The 25,109-nt window shown below is 36.5% G+C and overlaps 1 protein-coding gene and 1 pseudogene across 6 annotated transcripts in view; both read right to left on the bottom strand.

The window, feature by feature from the left end:
- The window catches only part of TBL1XR1 (TBL1X/Y related 1), a 189,520-nt gene that overhangs the window by 58,551 nt on the left and 105,860 nt on the right, over window positions 1-25,109 (bottom strand). Inside the window, exon 3 of one of the 6 annotated variants that reach the window (XM_027111536.1) lies at window positions 17,249-17,365. The exons of 4 other annotated variants lie outside the window; for them this stretch is intronic. The gene's annotated coding sequence lies outside the window, so the exon portion shown is untranslated. Of the gene's footprint in view, window positions 1-1,271; window positions 1,447-17,248; window positions 17,366-25,109 lie in introns of all 6 variants that reach the window. One more of the 6 variants, XM_027111546.1, reaches the window with a different exon arrangement.
- On the bottom strand, window positions 4,629-7,418 carry LOC113622890 (translationally-controlled tumor protein pseudogene; annotated as a pseudogene).

The raw sequence follows: 25,109 nt of genomic DNA, 5'->3' as shown, positions 1-25,109 counted from the left end.
GTATTTGATGTTTTAATACAAATAGACATCTTAGAACAACTTTATAAATATTTCATCATATATGAAGATGAATATAATCACATGCCTAACCAGCTGGCAAGAACAGAATAGAATACAACATTAAAAAAAAAATCATGACAAGCCAAGGCACAATCAAATTTGGTGGGGGGAGGGGGAAGTGTATTACTTAGAGGCTAATCAAAACTGCATGCGCAGAGGGACCTGGGAGAATATCTGACTAAGCTAGAAGGTTTAGCCCCATGGTTCTTCAAAATTTGCTGCACATTAAATCATCTGGGGAACTTTTAAAAAGCCTGCTGTCCATGTAGCATCCCATACTTATTAAACCACAATCTCTGGAGGTGGGAGCCAGATAGCAATATTTTTAAAAGATTTCCAGGTGAATACAGGGCAGAGCAAAGTTTGGGAAGTCCTGTTTACTCAACCGAAAGCACTCTGATATCTTCCCTTGCCTCTTCCAGTTTTGGGTAGTAGCCCCAGCCATTCCTTGACCTGTGGCAACCCAATCCCTGTCTCCATCTTCGCATGGCCATCTTCCCACTGTGTCTGTGTCTTCACATACCACATGCCCTTCTCCTAGGTGCGTGTTCAAGTTTCCCTCTTTTTATAAGAACATCAGTCACAGTGGAAAAAGGACCCACCCTAATGACCTCATCTTAATTACATCTGCAAAAATCTTATTTCCAGATAAGGTCACATTCACAAGTACCAGGGGTTACAACTTCAACATATCTTTGAGGGGACATAATTCAACTCATACACTTAAGTTTCAAAACTCCCCTAACAAATCAACTATAAAATTTAGTGGTATGCAGTTAAACAAAGAACTCCAGCTTAGAGAGAACTAACTCAACTATGTTGCACCTTTTCAGAGCTTGAAAGGACAACAGATTTGAAGGTACTTTAAACAGAGCATCCTTCCTCTTTCAGCTCCTCAGCAGCAAACTACTCCATTATTAAACTATAAAGGTTAAAAGAATAAACTACTCTCAAGCTAGTTTCTTCTAGCCTTGACTGCCAAACTTCTATTTTAAGGCACACCTTTAGCAAAGTCCAAAATTCTTTAGCCTGACAACAAAGTCCCTTCTGATATAGTAACCTAAAGGTATAGCTTATATTTCTTCCAATACCCTTACAATCAAGCCTAACTGGACAGCATTGTCAAACTACATCACTGTACTAGTTTCCTAGTGCTGCCATAACAAAGTACCACAGATAAGGTGGCGTACAGCAGAAATTTATTGCCTTACAGTTTTGGAAGTCAGAAGTCCAAACATCAAGGTGTTGGCAGGGCTCCTTCTGAAGGTGCTGAGGAAGGGTCTCTCCTAGCTTCCTTGGCTCCTTGGATGTATTACTCTAGCCACCTTGCCATATCTCCCTGTGGCTCTTCACACTGTTTTTCCTGTGTGTCTGTGTCCAAATTTCCTATTTTTATAAGGACAACAGTCATATTGGATTAGAGCCTACTCTAATAACCTCATTTTAACATAATTATCTCTGTAAAGACCCTATTTCCAAATAAGGTTATAGTCTGAGGTACTGGGGGTTTGCACTTCAACTAATGAATTTCAGAAGACACAATTCAACCTATAACAGTCATTAAGCAGAGAAAGCCCAGGATTAGTAAACAAAGATGCCATCATTTTACCCCTCCAAAAGTGTAGATGGCAGCTGTAAACGAAGGCTAACAAAAAAGCCTTTTCCCCTGACCTTCAGTTATCTCTCTAGCTTGGCTATCAGATAAAATCCCTTTAAAACAAAATTCAGACCAACACTAATTATGTTAACTATGATGGCATCAACATGCATGGAATAATTTAAGTAACTTTATGTCGTCAAATGTATTACTGTTCAGAATTTAATCACTCTTCTCTTTTCCTGCAATAGTTATTCATCCCCACCGTAACCCTTGGACCCTGGCTATGTGACATAATTTGGCCAACGGAAACTGAGTAGATGAGCTGTCCAATCACAGCTTTAAGAGGTATTAAAAGTATCTGCCAGGGACTTCCCTGGCAGTTCAGTGGTTAAGATTCTGCCTTCCAATGCAGGAGGTGCAGGTTCGATCCCTGGCTGGGGAGCTAAGATCCCACATGCCTCATGGCCAAAACACCAAATCAGAAACAATATTGTAACAAATTCAATAAAGACTTTAAAAGTGGTCCACATCAAAAAAATCTTAAAAAAAAAAAAAAAAGTATCTGCCAGTGCTCTTACTCTTTTCTTCTGCCACATGAATGAGCATGCTCTACATGGCGCCTGCTCTGAAAGCCTGGATCCCCAAATGAGAAGACATAGAACAGAGGCACAGCCAACCCACATTATCTACATGCAAAATATTTGGAAAATAAATCTTTATTTTTGTAAACCAGTGAAATTATTTATAATCATAAAGAAAACTAACATACTTTAAAGTAGTATTTTGACTGCATATATCCCTAGAGGATATAACCCAGGGACAAAAAAGAATCACAAAGAAAGTTTAAACTTCTTTCTGTAGTCTTATTATAGTAATTCTTTAGCATTACTAATTTGAATATTTTTATAAATATATATAAAACAAATAAGAAATTATGTTAAATCCATTACAAATCAAAATTTTCAGAAAGGAAAAAAATATATACGAATAGAGAAGCAGTAAAAATCTTTTCATTTTCTCTTCATGGTATAGTACTGTCTGTACTCCTCAAGCTGGCTACACCTGAAAGATATATAGCAATATGCTAGGAAGGATGAGAAGGCAGAGGATGAATGTGTCACATTATCTCAAGGAACAATTTTTCTTGATAATAAATAAGTTTGGTCGTTTTACTTTTATAAAAATCATTTATCTGATGGAACTGCATACAAAAAATTAAAATTATTTTCATGTTTATAATACAGATGTATTTTCAATAAAATTCACACAAATCAAGCTTTAAAACCCTATAGTAATCTTAAATTTGAATTGAAATATAAGCAGGAATTTGTGATTTATTTCTCTTACTAAATACGCATTTCCTTGTTCCAAAAAGGCCTAGCAGCAATTAATGACAACCTAGTAGTAAAAAGCACTCCATGCTTTCATTGTAGTCTCTAAATAAACACTTCTCATAAAAATAGGAATGCTTTGGAGGAAAGACCAATTTCAGGGCTGAAGCAGAAAACCTGGAACATCTTGCCATGCAAGAAAGCAAGGAAACAACCGAAGGCCACGTGTGTCACGTCAAAAGGAGACAGGAATCGCAGTGGATTAAAACACCTCAAAAATAGTTCTTAATCCATGAGATTATAAAAATTAAAAATAAACTTCACAGCACTGGTCACCTTGAGAGGGCACCACCAACTCATCAGTCTAAAAACTGACAACTAAAACAACTCAAGCACATACCCTGCTTTTGCTGTGCAAGTTCTAGTTCAGTATCCCAATACTTGACAAGGAAGAGTCCTTCTTCACAGAATTCCAGCTAATCAATGCAAAAACAATGATATAATTAAAACAACAATTTTCTATCCCTAAGAAAATAAAGAATCTAGGCAACAATCATTAATGGACACTAAGACCACCAGGGGAATATCTGATGTGGAACTTTATAATGGATAGATCAGACTAACAACAACTAAATCCACCAATCAACATCAACACCACCGAAAGTGATACAACCAGATGGTGTATGCCCCATGGTGTGAGGCAGAAGGAAGAAAAGACTTCGTGATCAAAGAATTAAAAGTGAATTTAATCATACCTCAACTAGCACTTTACAGAAGTTACAGGAGGACAGTAGAATGTATTAGTAATACCACAATGATGTGATTAGCCAAATCCAGAATGTGGGGAATTTGACAGGACAAATTTTTTTCTACCAACAGGTGGAAGAGACTGAAATTTAGCAACCAAAAGCAGTGTGCAGACCTTGTTTGGATTCTGTTTAAAAGTAACCATCTGAAAATGTCATTTGGAAGGCAAAAGAAAAATTTTAATTCTCTTTATCTCTTCCAGTTTCTCATAAGCCTTTCATCTTTTCTAGACCACTGTAACATATGAAGCCTAGCCTTTTCTCCACAGTAATGAATGGGAAGGATAAGGAAATCTATAAGGATGAGGGTAGTGAGTGCAGAGACAATACAATGACTTATTTCATACTCAACATGTATCCTAGTTTTCTGATCCTGATTTGAATATGAAATCCCGGGCTTGACTCTTTCTCTGGATAGTAAACAACTCCAGATAAGATGACTTGGTGTAAATTCATCTAGACATATTCCAAGGGTTTTCACCAGACGATCAAATTGCTGATCAATTTTCTGCTTCCCAAGTACAGGTATTAGAATAGCCTTTTTCCTTCAATATGATGCAAAGGCATGCTAGGTGCTCAATAGTTAAAAAAAAAAAACTGCACACACACACAAAACAACTGAGCGAGTGAAAGTGCTTTTCTTCTCATTGCTCTCAACCTCATCTCTTTTTTGGAGAAGGAAACACATTTAGGGAAAAGAGAATACTGTCTACACCCAGAGACAACTTCAGAATCAGTTTACTTCAAAAACACCAAGGAATTAGTAGTAAGTTTTCTTACTAGTATAGTAAAACCCCTTGATTACAATCAGATATTTAATCTTTTTTTTTTAGTTTAAATGCATTTTATTTTTAGACAAACTACATGACGTATTTTTTCTCGAAAGCAATGCCTCAGCTCCAAATAAATCACCGTCAAAACTAACGCAGAGCTCAAGATGACATCAGTCCCATTTCTCTAAGTCCTGGTGTCGTGTGGATGAAAAGGAGCAGCCAGCCAGTTATGATGACAGGTGACAGATCCAAAGTAACTGCCAAATTTGTTACCATTTTTCCATTTCTAGATCATCCTTAAAGAAAATCATATGTGGGGTCACACATCCTCAACAGTAGTCCAGCAGAGCTACCATGCCATCTAGATTCACGTTTTCACCAATAAAGAACTGACAGTTTTTGAAATTAGCAAGGATGTGTTTGATTTGTTCTGCAGCCCCTGTCATAAAAGGTTTTTTACTCTTTCTGGTCCCTGTCCTCCAAGATTCCCTTTGGCTGACTTCATGTAATCTTTGATGTACTCCTTGTAGGCTTCTTTTTTGAAGCTGGTTTTCTGCAAGTGATGGTTCATGACAATATCGACACCAGTGATTACTGTGTTCAGTACCTTCACCCTTGGGTCCTTCAGCAGAGGCATTTCCACCAATAAGCGAGTCATCAATGTCACCCTCTGTCCTACTGACCATCATCTCCCTCCACCTCCAGACACAGCCTGTCAGCAACCTCCCGGATCTTGTAGATGTCGGAGAACATCTCATCACGGCTCATGAGGTCCCGGTAGATAATCATAATGGGGACTGGGGGAGATGACGGCGGCACTAGCTTAGTAGGAGCCTGGAGCTCAGAGTGAGCACGGTGTGCTTCAGGGGCAGAGGAAAAGTTAATCTTTGTTTTTAATCTCAATTATGTAACTAAAAACTGCTTTTTGGAGCAGAATTTTCTTATACAATTCTCTGAACAAGAGGAAAAAGAAACATTCTTTCAAAAAAATATGACGTTCTGTTTAGGCCACTGATCTCAAAAACACTCAACCTCAATTAAAATACCTATATAGTTATAAAAAGAGTAATTGTTATGATAAAAATGTTACATATAAAATATGTTATAATGAAAATGAATATATAAGTTAGAAACAATGAGCATTTGAACTGTCATATAAATTTTTAAGAATTGTTCCCACAAATCATACCTATTTTCACTCTCCTGAAAGGTTTCTCAGCATTTTATAAGTACTCTACTGACCTAAAAGCCCAAAACATAAATTATAATAAATATAACACAAATCAGGAAAAAAGTACTATTTTCTTTGGGCCTGCTGGTATAAAATAACTGTTAACTGATACAACCTATAATATATAAAATATTAAGAATCATAGGCTTTAGAGCTGAAGGGAACAAGAGATTTTTTTTCTCCTCCTGGTTTAGGTTGCCCCTATTAATTAAAACCTCAAAACATTTACATGTAAATATACACTCATTTTCTCCTTAAAAAACTGGTTTAAAAAAACCTAAAATGGATGGCTACAGTACTAGATATGAGCAGTATGCAAAACTGAACCCATGAAAATAGTGATTGCAAAACAGACATGAGCGCAGAGCATCTGCTATTATCAAAACTTATACAGAGATTTGGGTTTGGAGAGGAAGAGTGAGAAAATGAAACAAAGAAGAATCTCCATCACTTTTCTCAGTTTCTGGTTACTCGATCAGTTATCACAGGGTTATCTAATATAGGAAAGGTTTTCAACCTATTCACAGCCAGTAGGTAAGAGTCTAGAATTATTTTCCTTTCAATTGTTCTGTATTTAAGAAGCATATTGTGCTGAAACTCAAGACTGCCAGAACTGAAAGAATGCTCCTCCTTTCCATTATGTAATGGAAATGGGTTCACCTCTTTTTTCTGTCCCTCCTTATATTAGTGGTAAAGGAAACTTTCAGGGCAATACTTACAACAATAAAAAAGCAGTTAGAGGTAATAGCAGCAAATGAAAACATTCATTACAAAATTAATTTTTTATTTACATAGACCACTACGCTAAAGAAACCATACTGGATCATACAATGTGTGGGATAGGTTAGATACTTCAAACACTGTGGTGACGCAATTAAATACTCTAGGAGTGATAGCTTATTTATGTCTATTAAAAAATGCAAGCTATGGGAAAGGACACACTTAATCCTTAATATTCACTAATTATGCCTGAAATATAGCCTGATTCATAAGAGGCACCCAATTATTATTTGTTGAAAATAAATAATGTTTTTTTTTCCCACTAGTCAGTAGTATTTAAAAAGACCAAAAGATAATCTTCAGTGATGACTACAACTCAATGTTCCTTCTCATCCACCCCTATATTGATCTCTATTACCCTCTCAACTTCAATAACTTGTATCTCCATTTTTTTTTTTTTTTTTTTTGGAGAAAGGGGTGGAAGAAAGAAAAAGGCCACATTCCAGTTTCTAGCCCACTAGTGACTCTTGCTTAGTGTGGTATATCAAAATCACCTGTGGCAGCTTCTTCAAAGTAATGTCATAAACTTTGTGACAGCTCGGAAAACTCTTAATTCAGGGTCAGCAAGTCAGAAGTACAGCCCAGGCATGTCGATCTTAACAAGTTCCTCGGGTCATACAAGGGTCATACAAACCATGCCGACATCACACTACACACTTCAAAAACTTCTTTATCTTTAAATCCTGTAACTGTAAACAAAACAAAACACACACATCCTCTTTTTCACTGTAAACTCCTTATATCTTTGATCTACTCAGTTTCTTTTTTTACACTTATTTTTCTGAATTTTTAAAATTCTTATTAGTTATCTATTTTACACATATCAGTGTGTACATGTCAATCCCAATCTCCCAATTCATCCCACCACCACCCCACTGCCACTTTCCCCCTTGGTGTCCATACGTTTCTTCTCTACATCTGTGTCTCTATTTCTGTCCTGAAAACCGGTTCATTCATACCATTTTTCCAGGTTCCACATATATGCGTTAATATACAATATTTGTTTCTCTCTTTCTGACGTACTTCACTCTGTACGACAGTCTCTAGATCCATCCACATCTCTACAATTTCATTCCTTTTTATGGCTGAGTAATATTCCATTGTATATATGTACCACATCTTTACCCATTCAAATGTCAACGGACATTTAGGTTGCTTCCATGACCTGGCTATTGTAGACAGTGCTGCAATGAACATTGGGGTGCATGTGTCTTTTTGAATTATGGTTTTCACTGGATATATGCCGAGTAGTGGGATTGCTGGATCATACGGTAATTCTATCTTTACTTTTTTAAGGAACCTCCATACTGTTCTTCATAGTGGCTCTGTATCAATTTGCATTCCCACAAACAGTGCAAGAGGGTTCCCTATTCTCTACACCCTCTCCAGCATTTGTTGTTTGTAGATTTTATGATGATACCCATTCTAACTGGTGTGAGGTGATACCTCATTGTAGTTTTGATTTGCATTTCTGTAATAATTAGTGATGCTGAGCAGCTTTTCATGTGCTTCTTGGCCATCTGTATGCCTTCTTTGGAGAAATGTCTATTAAGGTCTTCTGCCCATTTTTGGATTGGGTTGTTTGTTATTTAATGTTCAGCTGCGTGAGCTATTTATATATTTTGCAGATTAATACTCTGTCCATTAATTCCTTTACAAATATTTTCTCCCATTCTGAGGGTTGCCTTTTTGTCTTGTTTGTAGTTTCCTTTGCTTTGCAAAAGTTTTTAAGTTTCATTAGGTCCCAATTGTTTATTTTGTTTTAAGTTCCATTACTCAAGGAGGTGGATCAAAAAAGATCTTACTGTGATTTATGTCAAAGAGTGTTCTTCCTATGTTTCCTCTATGAGTTTTATAGTGTCCGGTCTTACATTTAGGTCTTTAATCCATTTTGAATTTATTTTTGTGTATGGTGTTAGGGAGTGTTCTCATTTCATCCTTTTACATGTAGCTGTCCAGTTTTCCCAGCACCACTTACTGAAGAGACTGTCTTTTCTCCATTGTAGAGCCTTGCCTCCTTTGTCATAGATTAGTAGACCACAGGTGCGTGGGTTTATCTCAGGGCTTTCTATCCTGTTCCATTGATCTATCTTTCTGTTTTTGTGCCAGTACCATATTGTCTTGATTACGATAGCTTTGTAGTATAGTCTGAAGTCAGGGAGTCTGATTCCTCCAGCTCTGTTTTTTTCCCTCAAGACTGCTTTGGCTATTCCGGGTCTTTTGTGGCTCCATACAAATTTTAAGATTTTTTTGTTCCAGTTCTATAAAAAATGCCACTGGTAATTTGATAGGGATTGCACTGAATCTGTAGATTGCTTTGGGTAGTATAGTCATTTTCACAATATTGATTCTTCCAATCCAAGAACATGGTATACCTCTCCATCTGTTTGTGTCATCTTTGATTTCTTTCATCAGTGTCTTATAGTTTTCTGAGTACAGATCTTTTACCTTCTTAGGTAGGTTTATTTCTAGGTATTTTATTCTTTTTGTTGCAGTGGTGAATGGGATTGTTTCCTTAAATTCTCTTTCTGATCTTTTGCTGTTAGTGTATAGGAATGCAAGAGATTTCTGTGCATTAATTTTGTATCCTGCAACTTTACCAAATTCACTGATTAGCTCTAGTAGTTTTCAGATAACATCTTTAGGATTCTCTATGTATAATATCACGTCATCTGCAAACAGTGACAGTTTTACTTCTTCTTTTCCAATTTGTATTCCTTTTCTTTTTCTTCTCTGATTGCCGTAGCTAGGACTTCCAAAACTATATTGAATAATAGTGGCAAGAGTGGACATCCTTGTCTTGCTCCTGATCTTAGAGGAAATGCTTTCAGTTTTTCACCACTGAGAATGACATTTGTTGTGGGTTTGTTGTATATGACCTTTATTATGTTGAGGTAGTTCCCCTCTATGCCCACTTCTGGAGAGTTTTTAATCATAAATGGGTGATGAATTTTGTCAAAAGCTTTTCCTGCATCTATTGAGATGAACATATGGTTTTTATTCTTCTATTTGTTAATATGGTGTATCACATTGATTGATTTGCATACATCGAAGAATCCTTGCATCCCTGGGATAAACCCCACTTAATCATGGTGTATGATCCTTTTTTTTTTTTTTTTTTGGTATGATCCTTTTAATGTGTTGTTGGATTCTGTTTGCTAGTATTCTGTTGAGGATTTTTGCATCTATATTCATCAGTGATAGTGGTCTGTAATTTTTTCTTGTAGTATGTGTGTCTTATTTTGGTATCAGGGTGATGGTGGCTTCATAGAATGAGTTTGGGAGTGTTCCTTCCTCTGCAATTTTTTGGAAGAGTTTGAGAAGGATGCATGTTAGCTCTTCTCTAAATGTTTGACAGAATTCACCTGTGAAGCCATCTGGTCCTGGACTTCTGTTTGCTGGAAGATTTTTAATCACCGTTTCAATTTCATTACTTGTAATTGGTCTGTTCATATTTTCTATTTCTTCCTGGTTCAGTCTTGGAAGGTTATACCTTTCTAAGAATTTGTGCATTTATTCCACGTTGTCCATTTTATTGGCATAGAGTTGCTTGTAGTAATCTCTCAGGATGCTTTGTATTTCTGCTATGTCCTTTGTAACTTCTCCTTTTCCATTTCTAATTTTATTGATTTGAGTCCTCTCCCTCTTTTTCTTGATGAGTCTGGCTAATGGTTCATCAACTTTGTTTATCTTCTCAAAGAACCAGATTTTATTTTCATTGATCTTTGCTATTGTTTTCTTGTTTCTATTCCATTTATTTCTGCTCTGATTTTTAAGATTTCTTTCCTTCTACTAACTTTGGGTTTTGTTTGTTCTTCTTTCTCTAGTTCCTTTAGGTGTAGGGTTAGATTGTTTGAGATTTTTCTTGTTTCTTGAGATGGCTTGTGTTGCTATAAACTTCCTTCTTAGAACTGTTTTTGCTGCATCCCATAGGTTTTGGATCATCGTGTTTTCATTGTCATTTGTCTCTAGGTATTTTTTGATTTCCTCTTTGATTTCTTCAGTGATCTCTTGGTTATTTAGTAACATGTTGTTTAGCCTCCATGTGTTTGTGATGCTTTTTTTCCCCTGTAATTGATTTCTAACCTCATGGCGTTTTGGTCAGAAAAGATGCTTCATTTGCTTTTAATTTTCCTAAATTTACCAAGGCTTGATTTGTGACCCAAGATGTGATCAATCCTGGATAATGTTCCATGTGCATTTGAGAAGAAAGTGTAATCCGCTGTTTTCGTATGGAATATCCTATAAGTATCAATTAAATCTATCTGGTCTGTTGTGTCATTTAAAGCTTGTGTTTCCTTATTAATTTTCTGTCTGGATGATCTGTCCATTGGTGTAAGTGAGGTGTTTAAGTCCCTCACTATTACTGTGTTACTGTTGATTTCCTCTTTTATAGCTGTTAGCAGTTGCCTTATGCATTGAGGTGCTACTAAGTCAGGTGCACATATAATTGTTGTATCTTCTTCTCAGATTGATCCCTTGATCATTATGTAGTGTCCTTCCTTGTCTCTCGTAACATTCTTTATTTCAAAGTCTATCTTACCTGAAACGAGTATTGCTACTCCAGCTTTCTTTTGATTTCCATTTGCATGGAATATCTTTTTTCATCCCCTTTCAGTCTGTATGTGTTCCTAGGTCTGAAATGGGTCTCTTGTAGACAGCATATATCCATTTTGTATCCATTCTATGAGCCTGTGTCTTTTGGTTGGAGCATTTAATCCATTCACGTTTAAGGCAATGATCGATATGTATGTTCCTATTACCATTTTCCTAATTGTTTTGGGTTTATTTTTGTAGATCCTTTTTTTCTCTTGTGTTTCCCACTTAGAGAAGTTCCTTTAGCATTTGTTGTAGAGCTGGTTTGGTGGTGCTGAATTCTCTTATCTTTTGCTTGTCTGTAAAGCTTTTGATTTCTCTGTCGAATCTGAATGAGATCCTTGCTGGGTAGAGTAATCTTGGTGTTAGGTTCTTCCCTTTCATCACTTTAAATACATCCCTTCTGGCTTGTAGAGTTTCTGCTGAGAAATCAGCTGTTAACCTTATGGAAGTCCCCTTGTCCATTATCTGTCATTTTTCCCTTGTTGCTTTCAATAATTTGTCTTTAATTTTTGTCAATTTGATTATTATGTGTTTCTCCTTGGGTTTATCCTGCCTGGGACGCTCTGTGCTTCCTGGACTTGCGTGGCTATTTGCTTTCCCATTTTAGGGGAGTTTTCAACTCTAATTTCTTCAAATATTCTCTCGGGTCCTTTCTCTCTCTCTTCTCCTTCTGGGACCCCTATAATGTGAATGTTGTTGCATTTAATGTTGTCCCAGAGGTCTCTTAGGCTGTCTTCATTTCTTTTCATTCTTTTTTCTTTACTCTGTTCCACGACAGTGAATTCCACCACTGTGTCTTCCAGGTCACTTATCCATTCTTCTGCGTCAGTTATTCTGCTATTGATTCCTTCTAGTGTAGTTTTCATTTCAATTATTGTATTGTCCATCTCTGTTTGTTTGTTCTTTAATTCTTCTAGGTGTTTGTTCCTTAATTCTTCTAGGTCTTTGTTAAACATTTCTTGCATCTTCTCGATCTTTGCCTCCATTCTTTTTCCGAGGTCGTGGATCATCTTCACTATCATTATTCTGAATTCTTTCCTGGAAGGTTGCCTATGTCCACTTCATTTAGTTGTTTTTCTGGGGTTTTGCCTTGTTCTTTCAACTGGTACAAAGTCCTCTGCCTTTTCATTTTTTCTATCTTTCTGTGAATGTGGTTTTCCTTCCACAGGCCGAAGAACTGTAGTTCTTCTTGCTTCTGCTGTCTGCCCTCTCTACTCAGTTTCTAATTGAACAGATTTTCAAGATAACGTCACGTTACTCATGCTTCTCAGTGTCCTCCAATCCCACATCATCCTCCTTAACTGTATCTGCATTCCCTCCATTTTCATGCAAAGCTACTGATCAGACATTTCAAGAACTGTGACATTTAACTCACGTAGTCTTACCAATTCCAACTCAAGCACTGTAACTTATGTAAATCCCGAACCATGTTGTGTCTAAAACCATTCTGCAACCTCTGAGCTATTTGACAATCATTTTATTAGGTTTTTAACTTCCTTATCAGATTTGCCATCATGGATTTTCAAAAATTTTAACTTCTCTTAGGGGCCCTATCTCACTAAAAGCCCCTCAATCTCAGATGGCTTTAATTCTTTGGTAAAAGTTATTAGAACTTCCTTGATTATTTGCTCAATTCAAAAATATTTATTTTTATTCATCCTATTATCTTGTGCTGCCTCTCTGAGGAAGTAGTAGAAAAAGATACAAAAGAGAAAAAATAGTCTCTAACATTGAATCTGTAATTTGGTGGGTCTCCTACATATACTATTTAACTAGTAAAATCACTAGCCCTTTGTAAAGGAATTTAATACAGTGGCTAACAAAAACAATAGCTTTTTTCTGCTCCAGTAGTAAGCACCTATACAGATGAGAAAATAAATATTCCACTTACAAGAGCAAAAAACTATTAAATATTTACAAAAGAAACTAACAAGAAAGGCACAGATTTATGTGACCAAACATAATAGTCAATTGAAAAATACAAAGATCTGAACAAAGGAAGAGGCTGCATTATTGTGCAGACTTGAGCTGTCACAAGTAACTATCCATCTGAGAGGAAATAAAAGTGGGCCCACGTTTTACTCTAGACAAAACTCAATTCCAAAATATTTAAAGCACATAAATGTGTATGTTTGTGTATATATGTGTATGTGTGTACATATACACAGATACTTCACATATATCAACACATCTTAAAGAAACATCGAAGCTACATGTCCAATCTAGAGAGCAGGAAAAAAATCTTTTTAACCAAGACTGGAAACTCAAATACTATACAAGAAAAGACAGCTATATCTGAGTACATAAAGATCCACTAGATATCAAGAAAATACATATCAAAGTAACATGGAGTAAAATTATACTCATTAAAATTGGTAAAAATTTAAAAGATCTAGAATGTTTATTTCTGGCAGGAATGTGGGGATAGGTCACATAGTGCAAGAGGAAATGTGAAAAAAAACCCTTTGGAAAACAATCTGGCAACTTTTTAGTAAAAGTAAAAACACTAGACTGGAACATAAGAATTTCCCTTTTTTTGTTTGTTTGTTACAATGGTCACACAGCTGCAATGTCACGTAGTTCAACTAATACATATACTCTACAACACAGAGAAATAAAAGCACAAGTTCTTAAGGATGTTTAAGAACACTTTTTTAGTGGCAAAGGTTGGCGGGGGGAGGAAATACAGTGAATGCCCATTAAAGGAGAGTATCAAAACAAGATCATAGTACATTCATAATATTCATGGATTATAAAGTCATCAAAAAACAATAAACTGATGGAGGAGGGAGCAAAAGAAAAAAGTACACAACAAGAAGTATAAGCATATCCACACATTTAAGTAAAAGAATACATGTACACATATAATGAAGAAAAACATGTTACTGTTAAAATTTTATGGACTCTAAATAACTTCACTAATCAACTCGAAATTCAACAGGTCTTCATACTCTTTCATTACTTCACACTCCTTGCCATTTCCAGCATTTGAGAAGACTGAAATAAAAAATCTTTAAACTTCCAGCATTTGACTTTCTGATTCTGTCCTCTTCTATCTCTTTTACTGATTTTTCTTCCTGCCCTACATGTGTACAGCTGACTTCTTTTTTAGTCCTCTGATCTTCACTCTACTACCCCAACTAAGGATCTCATCCACTCTGAAGAATTACAAAACCACCAACTCTCCCATTGCGTGCCACTCTCTAACACATCCCCTCATCTTTCCCATTCCAAACATTCCAGTTCCAGCTGACTGATGTGCAAATATCTACATCCTTTCAGATATCATCACTCGGCATTATTAGCGGCAATTTATGCCCTATACTCCCAAACGTGTTTCTCCTCTTGCCTGTAACTATCACTAATTCCATCATTCACCAACACTTTAAATTTTAGTATTATATTGGATTCAATTTTCTACCTCAGCTTTTACCTGCAATCCTTTGGATTCCATCTTCTCTTACCTATACAACGCCACTTTCAACCATGCCTTCCTTTCTGCAGTACCTACCACCTGTATTACTACAATAACTTCAATGTCTCCTAGGTTTTTTCATACTGTCTTCTAAAATCTATGCATAAAACATAACCCTGATTATGTCATATGTATTCATCGGTATCTATTAGCTTCCACATTTACTCTAAATTGTTTATCGAAGCATTTACGTTCTCCTTCTCCATATGGTCTCAAAGTATCCATCTACCTGTACAGCACCTTCCTTGAATGTACTCTACCTTCAGGTGAATATATTTGTATTATTCTAACATCCCCCCAATTCCCACATTTCTGCTTTTTAAGCTCTTTGTTCCAACTACAAGTGGTGAAATTTTTCTATTCTTCAAATGTCATCTCCTTATGAAGCCTATTCAAACGCCAACCTTGAAAAAGATGCTTCCTCCTTTCCACCTGTACCCCAAAGCATAGTTTTTTGCTTTTTTGTTTCTTTTAAAAAAAAAAAAAAAAAAAAAAAAAAAACCCTTTTCAAAACTGGTCAGTAGTTAAAAAACAACTGTTAGGTTAGAAATCAGAATGTTGCTATTTTCTTTCAAATGCTACTGTTTTTGACATTAAGACATTTAACCTCCCTGAGCCCCAGTTTCTCATTCTGAAAAATAGAAATAAAATCTAATCTACGAACCTCACAGGTAGGTAGGAGTGCATGGAAAGCCAATTTATAATTTACATGTTAACATTGTTATTATATCACCTTTTATTGTGCATATTTGATTTTTTAGTCACTACCAAATTAAAGCATTTAAAAGGCAGCCTGGGGCTTCCCTGGTGGCGCAGTGGTTGGGAGTCCGCCTGCCGATGCAGGGGACACGGGTTCGAGCCCCAGTCCAGGAAGATCCCACATGCCGCGCAGCGGCTAGGCCCGTGAGCCATGGCCACTGAGCCTGCGCGTCCGGAGCCTGTGCTCTGCAATGGGAGAGGCCACAACAGTGAGAGGCCCGCGTACCGTAAAAAAAAAAAAGAAAAAAAAAGGCAGCCTGTACTTTATATTCTAGCACTCAACACATAATAGCTATAAAATATATATATATATATATATACACACACATCTTCATAAGTCATAAAATATAGCTCTCATGCATAAGAAATATAATCAAAGCACAATTCATGGAAAACATCCTACAATCGTTCTCCCCACAGATATATTTTCAGAAAAACTACTGTCACGTAATATTTCGGGACCTCTGATTTAGTTCACCTGAAACACAAAACACAATTAGTTAACTGGCAGGTGGGTAGGGACCCTTTAAAATGGCTGATAAATAGCTAAACAGTCAAAGAATTGCAGTAACACATATATATAATACATATGTAAGTGATTAAGGTGTGACTATGATGGCAGTATTCTACCAATCCAACAAACTTATCCAGCATTCATAGTTGAGCATTAGTGCTTTAGTTTACCCTAAAATTCTAGAGGTTAACGTTATGGTTATTTCAGTGACATGAAACAAGAGATTTTTAAAAATATATACGAGAAGCATGTTAATTTTGTCTAAGCTGAAAGATTTTGTCTTTTCCTAATTCCATAAAAAGCAAAATTAATGATGGACAGTGTTTATAAAAAACTTTTATAAAAATGGAAGAGTGGAGATGATACTTTGGTCCTAAAGAAACTTATAAATCTTGAACTTAATTACAAGAACTTAGAAGTCCTTGAGTTACCTTTGAAAACCATACAAACCTGTAATACCTTGTCAAACCAAAAAGCAAGACAGCTACCTAAAACTAAGGTCTTATCTAAAGGACATAGGAACCAACCTGAAGAGGCTCTCTCTAGCCAAAAATGGGACAATATGCGCATCAATACAGAAAATAATCCAATAATCTAAAACACAATTGTGTTTAAAGCCATGAGTTCACAGGACAAGGCATTTTACTGCAACCATGCCACACTGTTGGCTAATATTTCTTGGCATTTTGTTATTTCACCAAAAAATTGCTTTCATATTTGGTACCACATCTGCTCTTAGATCTCATATACACACTCTTGTACTTACCTACTTATATTTCACTTCTTAAATCTAAACCTAAGATTCCATAAATTGTTCCTGTTATGAATTTTAATCTACTGTTGCTATAGTGCCTGGTAAGGCTACCGTGGTTACTGATAAGAAACCTTGTTACTAAGAGTTTAGCTCTTAAAAATAATGGTCAAGGGCTTCCCTGGTGGCGCAGTGGTTGAGAGTCCACCTGCCGATGCGGGGAACACGGCTTCGTGCCCCGGTCCGGGAAGATCCCACATGCCGCGGAGCGGCTGGTCCCGTGAGCCATGGCCGCTGAGCCCGCGCATCCGGAGCCTGTGCTCCGCAACGGGAGAGGCCACAACAGTGAGAGGCCCACGTACCGCAAAAAAATTAAAAAAAAAAAAAAAAAAGGTCAAATGCCAAGAAGTAGCAGCAAAATAAAGTCATGAGTAATTGGGCTATATATTATGGATTAAAATAGGTATGGGTAAAAAAGGAAAATGAAAGTTAAGAATGATGAAGAGCAGCTGATGAGTAGCTATTACTTTGTGTGTTCATTTGGGGGGGAAAAAAAAAAAAAAGCTCACCCTGTATGTGATGTTGCCGAGTTCCATAAACAAACATCAGGCAGCATGATGTAATAGAAAGAGTCCTGGACTGAGTCAGGAGACCTCTGTTCTAGTCCAAGCCCTCAGTTTCCTCATCTGTAAAATGAGGGTGCTGAATTAGATAATCTGAAAGGGCTCCTCTAGCTTTAACATTGAGGGATTCTACAGATGAATTTAGGAAGAAGCAATAAAATGCAGGATTTTTGTTAACAGTAAAGTTAACATTGCAAACAGCAGATGGAACAGGGATGAAAACAATTTTCACAAATATTGAACTGCAAAAAGCAATTACTTCATAACTTTTAACTACCAGAAAGGTTTTTACAATATACCAGCCTTAGTAAGTAACATTATCATCTAAACTAGATTAGCAGTGAGTGACCAAATTATGACCTCAAAAAACCTATTCAGCAGCCAGACTGCCCAAGTAAATCTTGGAAACAGTACAGGAACACCTTTGGGCTAGTAATTACTTTAGGTGATAAAATGCCTCATAACTTTCCACAATTAAGTAACTGAACAAAGAGTAAAATGACACAAAAAATGATTAGAGTAAATTAAACAATTACTTTTAGTTGCAATAAAACAATAATTATGCTATGATATCCTTCTTTGTTAATGAGAGTATTTTCCCTAAGCATAATAATTTCTTCCCTGGTTAGCTCTCAAAATAGAACCTGGCTTCTTCTGACAAGGTAATTTGAAATCACTGACATTTTTTTCCACTTGTGACACAAAGAAATATAAAAAGAGAAGAGTATCTTTTGTTTAAGTTTTCTATACTGAAAGAAATCAAGCTTCTATAAGTAACAAATAATAGAAAGGCTCTGGTGCCTCAAAAACTTGTGGTTTCCTAACTGCAATTTCCTAAATATAGGTAATTAACTGATTGGTCCTAGCTAATCATCCAGGGTCTAATAAATTCAGTTTTAAGTTCATAGATCTGCTGATGTTATACTTTATTTTTTTAATTTATGTGAATGCTATGATTTTCACCTGGCAGACTTTTAAAACTCTAGGTATATGAGAACCAATAAACATATCGCTACAAAAACATATCTCTACTATCAAGAATCTATCAAGGGCTTCCCTGGTGGCGCAGTGGTTGAGAGTTCCCCTGCCAATGCAGGGGACACGGGTTCGTGCCCCGGGAAGATCCCACATGCTGTGGAGCGGCTGGGCCCGTGAGCCATGGCCGCTGAGCCTGCACGTCCGGAGCCTGTGCTCCGCAACGGGAGAGGCCACAACAGTGAGAGGCCCGCGTACCGCAAAAAAAAAAAAAAAAAAACTATCAAAAATCTCTTTTACAGGATGTAATCTATATCTTTTAAAGGATTTAAAGATAAAATGAAACAGTCAATGAAAAAAACTTGTTTTTACAGCTTACTTTATGCAAATTACATAGTGATTATAAAATAAATTGGCATACACACAATTCCATTAATTATTCACTTGAACATTTCACCCTGGCAGTATAATACCTAATATGTTATTCAGAATCACTAATAAAATTTCTCTCTGGCTGGCAGAAACAAAGACAAAAATAAAGCTGTCTTGATGGTAATGAAATTTGTTCTTGGCTAGTCTTAAAATAGTTGTGATATCCATGTATCTCTGAGACAAAAAAATCTGGGAAACAAAATTTTCCCTCACATGAAATATATTTTCGACTTTAATCTGGGTATTTTGATTTACAGCCCTAATGAGTTGATTAAAATAACCCTACACTTAGCTGCACACAGTAGAAATCAGTATGATATGTGAAGCATACTTTAGGGTGCTATTTTGAGCCTAAGCTGTTTTCAGCAATTACTCCAACTACCTCACTACCCCCTCCCCCTATGACTTTTTCAGAGACACTTAAATATTATGCTTATTTACTTATAAAAATACAATTACTAATGATTACTATAAGCAGTATTGTTTTTAGCCAAAATCAAACAGATGTAAACCAGCTCCTCAAAAATTCAGGACTGGTTGACTGTACTGGGTAAAGTATTATTCTCCTTTGGAAAGGCGTTGGTACCAAGATTAGCAGTTAAAGGAGAATTTGATGTTTAAATAACTAGTTGGTATGTGGCAAGAAGCCCACTGGATTGTTCCTCACTAAATTTCAATTTGTAGAACATAAGCACATTTGTTATTCTTCCTACCACTTACATAAGTCAGCATACAGTACAATTTTCCCAAAGACCAAAACGCCTCATTTAGAGATCAATAATACAAAATTCTAGAAACAGTTATAAATGGCTAGATGCTGCACACAAAACAGCAGCACAGTTGCTCTTTGTTTGTTTGGGTTTTTTTGCAGCACATTTGCTTTGAGAAAGTTTTAATAGAAATGGTCGTTCTTTTTATTATTGCAATATAATTGGAAAAATAAAAACACAAAAGACCAAAAATAAGTCCAAACCTGACTAATTTCTGCTCACTAGAAATTATCAAGCCATTTAAACATCAATTAATTACATATAACTTTTTATTTTCTAAAATGTATTTAATAACTGCCTAGTTTTGTTCAAAGTTCTCATATCAGGCTTGGGGAAGAAAAAAACTGCCAATAAAAAGAAATTGAGATAATCAAATTAATGGCTAAAAAAATCTCACATTTCATAATTACAATTTACAGTTTAATATTTCAGTTTTCTCTCATCTTTATCCACTTATAATTTATTCTGATATATACATCTAAAAAATTCAGTCTATCATAATAGATTTCTGAAGAGTAAATTAGGATAAAAAATGAAATAGTATTGGGTTTCCCTGGTGGCGCAGCGGTTGAGAGTCCGCCTGCCGATGCAGGGGACACGGGTTCGTGCCCCGGTCCGGGAAGATCCCACATGCCGTGGAGCGGCTGGGCCCGTGAGCCATGGCCGCTGAGCCTGCGCGTCCGGAGCCTGTGCTCCGCAACGGGAGAGACCACAACAGTGAGAGGCCCGCGTACCGCAAAAAAAAAAACAAAAACAAAAACAAAACAGTATTTTAGAATGGTTATCCTTAATACTGGATATTATGTCAATTTTTTTTAATAACACTATACTTATCTCTCAAGACTTTATAAAATTACAAAATTCTGGAACAATGATCATTTGCTTTTTAATAGAACAGCTTATTAACATACAATTACCATATTCCTAAAATACAGATTATTTTTTAAAATAAATTCTCATCATTCAATCTAACAATTTTAGCATAAAAATCATGTAGCATTCCTCTTCTGAAGGATGAATACAACACAGTAAAAAATGTCCTAAACCATACTTTATAAACCACAATTGGCCGATTAAAAGAATGGAAAGGGAATCTAATAATTTCCTCTAATAGCATTTTCAAAACTTGTTCAAAATAAGCGACCCCAGGGATTCCATCTCCCACTAACTACATTTAACTCTGACCACACTCTAATTATGTATCCATTCCCTCAGAATTTATGTATTATAAATGATCTTAGCGAGATTTTGCTATATCACTCTGAAGTAATCAAATTATTGTGTGGATGTCTGCCTTCCCACTTTAGTTGTTTATTTCTACTTCTATATCTTTCTACATCCTAAACAGTTCAGAGCTTAGTGCATAGGCAGAAAATTGTCAATGATAAACTCTTTAACCTATTTTTGAAATTCAGAGAAATATCAATTTTTATGAAAGCCACTAAAAACAACGTACTAACAGCAGGAAACTAGTTTAGAGATATACTGCCTAGTAGTATCTTTTATTCAATATAATGTTTCATTTTGCAAATTTCACACATTCAGAAAAACTGAAAGCACTGTACAAAGAATATTCACATAGCTATCACCAAGACTTTAAAATTAACACTTCCTTCTACTTGTTTTACCACAATTATTAATTAATCTTAATTTTTTAAGCATTCCAAAAAAAGTTACAGATATCAGTAAACTTCCCCCATATATAACTTCATTATTGCCTATCATTAACTATAATAAAGTATTTAGTATGGTTTTTCTCTTAAAGTAAAAATTTCATGCAAACAAAATACAATGGATACTTACAAGGTGTACCATTCAATGAGTTTTGACAAATGCGTAAACTCAAGTAACTCTAATCCCTAACAGGACATAGGATACTACCATCACCCTAGAAAGTTCCCACATATCTTTTCCTACATAATCCCTGTCCCCAGCACCCATTCATCCATTTCTAAACCCTGCCAATGACTTTTCCCCCCAACATTGACTAGCTTTGCACCCTCCACCCCAATACACAATAGATATTTGCCTGTTTTTAGTACATCTTATAAACGGAACCATACATTATGTCCTGTTTTATGTAAGGCTCCATTCATTCAGCATAATGTTTCAGAGATTAGTCAAAATTGCTTCAGGTACCAACAGTTTGCTCCTTTCTACTGATCAATAGTACTCTGTGATACAAATACAGCACAGCTTGTGTATCTATTCTCTTGTTGATAGATACCTGGACTGTTTCCAGTTTAGGGGTCAGCCCCCGCATTTGACAGTTTATACACAGAATTCGGTACTCGACCTCTGTGGTTCTTTCCTTCCTTAGGCCTCCCCCTCCTCCTCCTGTTGGGCTCCACTGCTCTGCAGCCGCTGTGGTAGTTCTGAACTGTGTGGCTCCTCAAGCCAGTCAGGCTGCAAACCAGCCCACAGGAGCCTGCCGCCGACAAAGCACCACCGCAATGGGAAGCTCACCCAAGGCCATTCCCTTCTTTTAAGATACCACTCCAGACCAGTTTCTTCTTGTTTCTGTTTGCTCTACAGTGTCCTCTCACTTTTTTTTTTTTTTCATATGTTGTCCAGAGATTGCAGTCACTATTTGTGGGAGGATTTGTCCTATAGGAGTCACTACCCCATTTTTTGGAATTATAACCCCCTACTATGCTTAAGAACACACTTATTCAAGACTGTAATTGACATACCTCCTTTCTCATGTTTTTTCCCCTCGAGACCCTGATTGAGCCAGTCCCCCTGATTCAAAAGAGACAAACTAAACCAGGAAAAAGAGGCCTCTGGGAGCTGGATCCTGTAATTCTGTATACGCATCAACCCAGGTCCCAAGTTCATCCCAGGATGTGGATACAGAACACACTCAAAAAGGCAAAGGCTTTGAGAACTGAAGATCTGAGCCACCGCCAGCATCCCACACTAACACCGAGGGATGCACGTGAGGAGTACACCCAAAGCAGCGGAGCAAAGGCTTTGAACACCGAACTCACAGTGGAACCACTGTCCATGACACAAACAGAACTTCCAGTGAACGTGTCTGTTTTCAAACAGACAAAAAAATCATCATCATCATCATCATCATCATCATCATCATCATCTCCTGAGAGGATACAATAAAAAACTACTCAACATACAAAGAATCAAGAAAATCTAATTCCCAAAGAAAAAGAAAGTAACAGATGCCAATCTTGAGATGATCTAGATGTGAGAAATATCAAACAAAGATGTTAAGGCAGCTGTTTTATCCATCCTCCACGGGCTAAAGGTAGGCACTTGAAATGATGGTAAAGACAGAACTTCTCAGAAGTAGAAAGTATAAAAAGAACCAAACGGAAACTGTATAACTGAAAAATCTAGGGGAAAAGTGATTTGACAAGAAAATAAGTGTAGACAAAGGAGAGCAAATATTGATCTTCCTGAATAAGAGATTAACACAAACAGATGAGAATAAAAATCTAATTTTAATAAAAGAAAAATTTCCTCACAGTTTGTACCTTTAACTCTTAACTATAGTGGGGAAAAAACCCTAGAGATCTCTAGCCAAGATGCCTTAATCTTTATTATTCTGTCTCCTCTTGAGGTCCTGTGAAAACACTCATGATTCACCTTTGAAGAATATTCAAATTCTATACAGTTTGTATTAACACAGAATTTAAAAGAAAGCTGGACTACAAATTAGGGGGTCTGGTTCAAGTCCTGGTGCTCTACTGTAACAAAGTACGTGATCTGGCATCACTTCTCTAAGCCTTGGGTTCTCATTTTATAAATAATGACAACCTACTTAGCTTTGTAATGTAGTCCCATGATCTATTTTAGGAACTCTGAGGGTCAGTCCAGTTTCCCCAGATCTTAAGTTCTTTATCGCTCTAATTACTTGTTTCTGGAAGACAAGGAGAATCTTTAGGTCTGGTAGCTATGACCAGCAAGGTATAGAACAACACTGTCAATAGACATACAATGCAAGCCACAATGCAGACCACATATTTAATTTTAAGTTTCTAGTAGCCACATGTAAAACTTAAAAAGAAATAGGTGGCAACTGATTCTAATAATGTATTTTTATTTAATCCAATATATCCAAATATTATAATTTCTTGAAATCCGTATAAGATTGAGATTTCACTTTTTTAAAAAACTGTCTTCAAAATCCAGCATGCATTTTATATTTACAGTACATCTGAGTTATAACCAGTCGTTATTTCAAGTGCTCAACAGCTACACCTAGAGTGGCCACAACACTACCCAGTGCAGGTGCAGCTGTGGGGTGGGAGGGGAGGGGAAAGTGAGGCAAAGGCAAACAAGGCCCAAGGTGTCTTGATGACTTATCTGCCTTATATATACACACACAAAAACTGTATGCCACTGATGGTTATGAGATCTGCCATGGTACAGGCAGGAGGACAAATCAGAGAAAGCCTGGTTTTGAAATAAAGTTCCATCTCTACCATGGGTAGAACTGCAGTAAAAGAAAAAAAAATGGCTTATGTATATTTCAAAATAAATGAATTAACAAGTATTGAATATTTACTTTTATGAAAGACAATGTTTATTCTATCCTATCCACAACTGAGGGCAAAGTATGTAAGAAATACATTAAAAGACTTTATAAAACAAATACATTTCTCAATTAAATGAATTAAAAGACTGGTGAAAGGGGCCTCCCTGGTGGCGCAGTGGTTGAGAGTCCGCCTGCGGATGCAGGGGACGCGGGTTCGTGCCCCGGTCCGGGAAGATCCCACATGCCGCGGAGGGCTGGGCCCGTGAGCCATGGCCGCTGAGCCTGCGCGTCCAGAGCCTGTGCTCCGCAACAGGAGAGGCCACAACAGTGAGAGGCCCACGTACCACAAAGAAAAAAAAGACTGGTGAAGGATACACAAAATGTTTTAAAAGTACACAATATTCAATTCAGATGCTTTGCTGTGACTTATTTAGCTTCTGAAATTTCAGCCAAAATATTGAATCCCTCCTCTGAATGAAAATAACAAAAAGCTTAAGTAAATCTGCAAATACTGAAACCCCTGTTTTTTTTTCATGGATATAATGTTTTTAAAATGGACTCTACAACAGTTTCATTCCTTAATTGTTCCTCAGGTAAAACAAAGGGCAATAACCAATCTCTGTAAGAACCCAGAGTCCCACCCCAGTTCCATCATGTCACAGTTCCTATCATTTCCATATGAGAACAGAAATACATACGCATTCTCAGAAGAGAGGACAGAACTGTGGAAACAGACTTGATTCAGACTTCAGACTCTACAATTTATTATCTAGGTGATTATAAACAAGAATGATGGTCTCCTCATCTATAAAACAGAAATATTAACAGCCTCACAGAGTTACAGAGACATTTAAATAAGATATCTACTCTCTCTCTCAGAACACTCACTCATCTTTCCATTTTTTGTCTGATTTTAATTTACTTTTTCATATATCAAAAAACTTTAAACTAATGAAAATGTCTCTTGGTGTCTCCTACACATTTAATATGTTTCTATGTACTCTGTTCTAAACTCATAAACCCTTATGCTCTAAATCATTTTTTTAAAATATCAGATTACAATGAACTCAAAATGATTCCATTAAACTCTGACTGGAAATGAATGTCAAATCAAGATGGTCCTTTATACATA

This window comes from Aethalodelphis obliquidens, unplaced genomic scaffold (assembly GCF_003676395.1).
Source record: "Aethalodelphis obliquidens isolate GAN/ISIS:26980383/991018 unplaced genomic scaffold, ASM367639v1 scaffold1, whole genome shotgun sequence".
NCBI lineage: Eukaryota > Metazoa > Chordata > Mammalia > Artiodactyla > Delphinidae > Aethalodelphis > Aethalodelphis obliquidens.
Note: the sequence above shows the minus strand (reverse complement) of the source record. Positions and strands in the feature narration are given on the sequence as shown.